The 6,722-nt window shown below is 37.7% G+C and overlaps 1 long non-coding RNA gene across 1 annotated transcript in view; it reads right to left on the bottom strand.

Annotated features, from left to right (window-relative positions):
• Positions 1–6,206: 6,206 nt before the first annotated feature.
• Positions 6,207–6,722, bottom strand: part of LOC117284025 — a 3,358-nt gene continuing 2,842 nt past the window's right edge. Inside the window, exon 3 of the long non-coding RNA XR_004515094.1 lies at positions 6,207–6,465. This is a non-coding gene — a long non-coding RNA (uncharacterized LOC117284025). The remainder of the gene's footprint in view (positions 6,466–6,722) is intronic.

Genomic DNA, 6,722 nt, shown 5'->3' with positions numbered 1-6,722 from the left:
CACAGTGTGAAGACAACCCAAAACATGGGAAAAAATTTTAACCAGCAGTTCCTCAGACAAAGGTCTGCTATCTAGAAAATATAAAGGACTTAAAAAAAATCAGACCTCCCAAATTTAAAGACCCAATCCAAAATGGGCATCTGAAGTGAACAGAGATTTCTCAGACAAAGAAGTAGAAATAGTAAATAAACATATGAAAAATGTTTAACATCATTGGTCATTTGAGAGATGCAAATGAACACGATGCTGAGATTTCACCTCACCCAAGAAAGAATGGCTGCTACCCCGAAATCAACCAATAACAAATGCTGTTGGGGCTGTGGAGAAAGCAGAACCCTGCTCCACTGCTGGTAGGATTGTGAACTGGTGCAACCACTGTGGAAATCAGTATGGAGTTACTTCAAAGAACTTCGATGGGAAGTCCCATTTTACCCAGTTATTCCTCTGTTGGGTAGCTCCCAAAAGAATCAAAGAATCACATCATTGAGATATATGTGCACCCATGTTTATAACAGCACAGTTTGCAATAGCTAAAACTTGGAAACAGCCCAATTGCCTATCACCTGGAGATTGGATAAATAAAATGTGTTTTTTTTTAATAAAATGGAATACTACTCAGCTATAAAGAATGAAAAATCAGAGACATTGATAGCTAAATGAACATTGAACCAATATCTTCAGTGAAATAAATAGGACATATGTGTGAATACCGAATAGTTTCTCTGGTGTGAGAAACTGAATATATGTAAATAAGGACTAAAGGGTATAACAGATAATAAGAAATAGTAAGAAAAGGGTCAAAGAGGAAGGGAATGTTGGGGGGGTAGGGGGAAAGAATGAAGGGAATGGAATTAATGTGAGAAAGCAAAAAAAAATGTAAACAAAGTCTTTGTAAATAGGAAGGGGTGGAGGGGTTAAAGGGAGGGCAGGGAATAGGGCATAAATAAGAACCAAGATAAATTACATAAAGGTGCAAATTCCCAATGATGAATGTCATTTATTGTATACCTAAAATATACCAATAAAGTTAATTTAAAAAAGAATGGGTAAAGAAATGTGTACTCCATTTAAAACAATTCAGTACTACTCAGCCATAAAGAAAGAAAAACTTTAGACATTCAAAGCTAAATGGATGCAATATGAGACTATACTCTTCAGTGAAATAAATTGGACATATATTTGTAAATATCTCATTATCTTTTTGGTGTGAGAATTTGAAAGGGTACATAAGGACAAAAATGTACACTAGACAGCCAGGGATTTAGTGCAGTGGTGCCATCACCTGCCTCTCAAGTGCAAGGACCTGAATTTAATCCCCAGTACCAAAATAAAGAAATAAACAAATAAATACATAAAATGTGTAATAGAGATTATAAAATAGGAAGAAACTGTTCGAAGGGAAGGGGAACCTGTGAAGGAGGAGAGGGAAAAGGAAAAAAAACAGGAAAAAGCAAAAAAGAAGGAAAAAATAGAAATACATCTTTTTTAAATAGGAGGGAGGAGATTGGGAGTAAAAGAAGAATCAAATAGAGATGTATCATGCACAGATACAAAATTCTTTTGATGAAGATGATTGTTATGTACATTTAAATTGTACCAATAAAAGTTATTTAAAACATTAAGGGCAGACAGCTTGCTAAAAACTGGTCTACCAGCCACTCCCGGCTGTGGAATTGCTTCCCTGAGCAGAATGCTTTCCTGCTAACCGTGTGGAAGCAGCAACTCAAGGGAGAGAGGTTTAGAAACCACAAATAAGTAATTTTGAATCATAAGTTACTACAAAAATGAAGAAATAAATTTAATAGGCTTGGAAAGTGGGGCAATGAAGCTGTTGTTGCATTTGTTGTGACAGCACATTTGATTGAAGCTTGTCTTTGTTTTGCAAGACTCTTACAAAGGGTGCGGCCTCTATGAGGCATTATGTTTTCCTTTGCTGTGATAAAGGAAGGCAAAAAACCTGGAACATGCTATGATGTTCTATAGCCATTGATTTTGGCCTTTCAGTGCTTTGTGCATTAGATCTGTAATTAAAGTATTTTTTAAGCACACATGCACAAAAAGTAACTGCTGGGAAGGGTAGAACCAAGTAGGCTTAGGAACAATGATAAATAAACTTTCTTAGATCTCTCCTATGTGCTAAGGATGAATGACATGACCCATTTCTTCTATTTATTCTTCACATTAACTTGAGAAGTCAGATATACTGTTATCATCTTCATTCTGTGAAAAAAGCATAGACACAGAAAGATTATGTCAGAACAGGAAGTAGAGTCCAAGTCTTTCTGAAGCCAGAGCCCAAACTTCTACCTTCTAGACTGTTGGGGAACAGTTTACAACATGAGGACATAGGGATCATGAGGATAAAAGTGTCAAAGGGGATGAGAGAGCAGCAAAAACAGATTTTCTCTGGGGGGAAAAATCTGGACATGTGCCCTGAAGGCTGGCAGGGCTAGGGATATAGATGTCAAATGCCCACCCCAGCATACTAGCCCAGCAGGAAGGACTGTGGCTCAGCACTGGGTGTTCCCCATTTTGGAAAAGCCTGTGGAAACAGATCTTTATTCTTAAGTCACTCCATGAGTCAGGTCCTCTCTCCAGGTGCATCTCCAACTCCATCAGACTCAATTCTCCATTCTTTGAACAAAATATTCTGCAGCACTTCTTTTATTAACATGAAATCAATGCATAAAAAGTAAATGCATAATATAAACTACCAACACATATAATTTCAGGGGGAAAAAGCACACTATCTACTATGTCCAATAGTCTCAGTTTGCCTGGGACTGAGAGATTTTCTGAGACACAAGATTTTTAGTGCTAAGCCTTAGCTACCATAAAAGATGAAATGAAAGAAAAGCAATGAAAATAAATTAACATGTATTGAAAGCCTTTGCTTGGGCTGGGTTACATCAGAAGTCCCTTAAATATCAGTTGTTTACACTTATCTACAATGAATAAATTAGAATATAAGAGACGTGAGATTTTCTATACAAGAAGTACAAAAAAGTGAAAGAACAAGATGTGGAGTATGCTAGAATAAAGGCTAGTGGTAGAAAAGTAGTAACAGACTGAATTTATTCATGGAAAGAAGAGAAAGGGTCCACTTTGAGTTGGGAAAACACACACAAAAAATTATGCAACATCAAAGTTGAGACATGAGGAACATGAGATCCATGACCAAAAGTTAGGGCTTTTTATAAATGTGAGGTCTCTAAAAATACATGCATATGCCTTTCCATGGGACAGGGTAGTATCTCTTTTCTTAAAACCCTCAGTGTGCATCTAAACCATATAGTACTTCAAAAGATTCTGGGAACTGGAATAGACAACAGGAAGAAGATTGAAAGCTGAGAGAGAGAGAGAGAGAGAGAGAGAGAGAGATGGCCACTCAGAAGTTCCATAAAGGTCTCTAGTAATGGTACCAGAATACTGCAAAATAAATAAAGTTCCTTTGATTTTATAATTTTCACATTATGGATTTCTTATCAAAGTGCTAAATTTGTTGGTTTAGTGTGATTATATGAAATATTTTAAGACAACCTTTATTCATAAAGTTCAATGCAGTGGATTCTAAATCTATTGAAAGGAATGTTGAGTCTTGTGTTATGTATTTGTACATGACAGGTAAAATTCAGATTGATGCAAGTGTGGCATTCCAGTGAGTCAAATACCCTCAGGAGCATTATAGTCGATGATTTGTTTGCTGAAATGGAGAACATCTCTTGATAAAGTTCCAAACAGAGTATAATCGTTTCCCTTTAGTAGGTGACTGCATTTGTATATGTTCCATATTTGTATGTAAAATGGGATTCTAGTTAAATTTTGCACATTATTTAAAAAGTTCTTCACTTAAGAAAACATCATCTATAAGACATTTTAAGTCACATGATCTGAAGGACAATTCATTATGGGCCATTTACTTATAGCAGCACATTTTTCCTTTCCAGTTTCAGTTTGCTAAATGCTACTAGCACCCATTCACAAATTTGAAAACAATTGAAATTCACTTCTTTGGCTGCCATCATGGAAGTAAGAGAATCCCAACTGCTGATACGACTGAAGATCTACCTGGAGAGTAAAAACAATAAGCCAGGCGTGGTGGTGCACACCTGTAATTGTAGTATACTGGGAGGCTAAGGCAAGAAGATCTCAAGTTTGAGCCCAGCCTGGGAAACTTAGTGACTTAGTGAGACCCTATCTCAAAATAAAAAATGAAACAATGGGGTATTGTTCAGTGTGATAGTCCTGTGTTCAACCTAAGTACTGAAAAATTAAAGATATGATAATATCTCAACTGCCTTGCAAAGGACTAAAATGAGATAACAGTTGGAGGTGCACAGTGCAATGCCTGGTGCTCAGTGGATGGTTATCACACTAACATGTTCCTAGCCCTTGAGCATCTCAAACTTACTCCAGTCTGAAAGCCTTATGACTCCACTCCTTCTGTCTAGAATGTTCTTACCTACTCTGCTTCCTCATTATTCAAGTCAGCTTAGAAAGCTACTCATCAGAGACACCTCCCATCATCACCTGCCTAAACTAATAAATTCTGTGCCTTCTTATATCACATGATTTTATTTACTTTATTTATTGAAATTATCACAAGTTGAAATTACCATGCATATTTTCTTATTTTTTCTTTTTTCCACTGAGATTGGATTTGGTTGGAGTGTGGACTTTGTCCTCCTTGCTCTTGGCTCTGTCTCTAGCATGTAGAGGAAAACCAAGTCCTCCATGTTGACAATAAGTGATTACTGCAACTGTTCAACCAACATAGACATGGCTTCAACTCAAACTTGGTCTGATTTTAGAACTGAAAAGTCTCTCAGTAGCTGTTACTGATGGACAAGTTAAACCATGACTACACCAAACCAAACAGCCAGCACCTGCCCATAAGAGGCAAGCTACATAACAACTCACATCCTCAAATATCCAGGAACATCAAAGAATCTTGTTAGTCAATGATTTTGTTGATGAACATCCATAAAAGGGAAACAAAAACAGGGCTAGAGCCAAGAGGCAGGAAGTTGGTAGCTAGTTCACAGTGGGGTGAGGGTGGGCAGGAGAAAGCAAAGAAGGAAGGAAGGAAGGAAGGAAGGAAGGAAGGAAGCAAGGAAGGAAGGAAGGAAGGAAGGAAGGAAGCAAGGAAGGAAGACCTAAAAGGCTAACCAGGGACATGCAAAACCCAGAAAACCATAGATCTGTCAAATACCTAAGGTTGCTTTAAAGCAAGAAGTTGTACAAGCCTCACTCATCTGGTACCAACTTTGAGATAACTGAAATTTAAGAGCATAGAAATATTGAGTTCTTCCTGAATGCAAAGAAATGGATGGAAATTAGATGGCTATTTCTAGTCAATATCACTTCCAGATTGAACCTGACAAGCTTAGAGGACCCTATCCCCTTAGGATGATTGAACCTTTAGATATTTGGTGACTCTGGGTCAACTCTTTAGGGAGAAGTCCAACTGTAGGTACCTTAATCCTGTCAAATTCATTGAGGGTTTCCCCCTTAAGGATGGGAGTATTAAGGACTGAGTATTGTTGTGGGAAGAGGTATCAGAAAGAACAAGGACCTTGGAATCAAGTGGGCCCAGGTTTAAACTTCACCCACTAATGACAAGTCAGAGAATAACATAACTTGCTTGTATTTCATTTTCCCACTTTAAAAATATATCTATAATAAGCCTGTTCTGCGTTCCTATAAAACTAAACAAGATTGCAATGTATATAAAATGTTTAACATACTTCAGAGCCTCATTCCTTCCATTATGTGTAAGAGTGGAAATATCTCTAACTGGAGGAACATGATGAGAGAAAACTTCCCTTCCCTTAGAGACAAGAGGAGGATACAAAAGTGACTAATCCAGGAAGAGGTGATGTCTGGGTTATCGAGTAGGATAAAATTACCTTGGCCCATAATCAGTCATAGAGGACTCAGTACAGCACAGTGACTCTGCTTGTTTTAGTCATAAAATCTTGCTTCCAGTGGCAGTTCTGCTGCTTGCAGTGAGCTGGGAGAAGATATTTCAATTCTCAGGTTTATTATTAGCAAAATGGGTTTAATAATACCTGACTTTCAAATTTATTGTGAAAATATATTGAGATGTAAGATGGAAAGCACTGAGCTCCCAGCCATACTCTTATACACAGGAGCTCTTAACCAACTGAGAGCTGCTATTCCTGCAACTGAACAAACAGGCCTGATGAACATGAACTTCAGTTCAGTATTAGTGTTTCTGGTGGACTCTGCTCTGATTACATGTACTATAACCCCAACTTATGAACATTTGAGTTGAAAACGTTCACAGATATGAACAGATTTTGTATTGCAAGCACTCACAGATATATACAAATCATAGCAGCTCATGTGTCTGCTGGACATTGTCCCAGTTGTGCTGCTGTATGCTTACCATACAGTGCGATAGTGTACAGTAGTACAATGCTCAGTCAGATCCCAGGGTGTCTAGAAGCAAGAAGAAAAGTAGTGGTGATGTGGAGGGGGCTGCTAGGAAGTGAAAAGCACTATACATTGTATATAAATGTCCAAGGTGTGTCCAATTTATGAAAGAATCTGACTTAAGAATGTTCTCCCAGGGGCGGGGGATTTAGCGCAGCAGTTCGGTGGCCTGCCTTGCAAGTGCAAGGATGCAAGTTCGATCCCCAGTACCAAAAAAAAAAAAAAAAAAAAAAAAAAAAAAAAATTTTTCCACCACACAAAAA

Source organism: Fukomys damarensis, unplaced genomic scaffold (assembly GCF_012274545.1).
Source record: "Fukomys damarensis isolate Sample0158 unplaced genomic scaffold, DMR_v1.0_HiC HiC_scaffold_33, whole genome shotgun sequence".
NCBI classification, from domain to species: Eukaryota; Metazoa; Chordata; class Mammalia; order Rodentia; family Bathyergidae; genus Fukomys; species Fukomys damarensis.
This window is presented reverse-complemented; position numbering and strand designations above follow the sequence as displayed.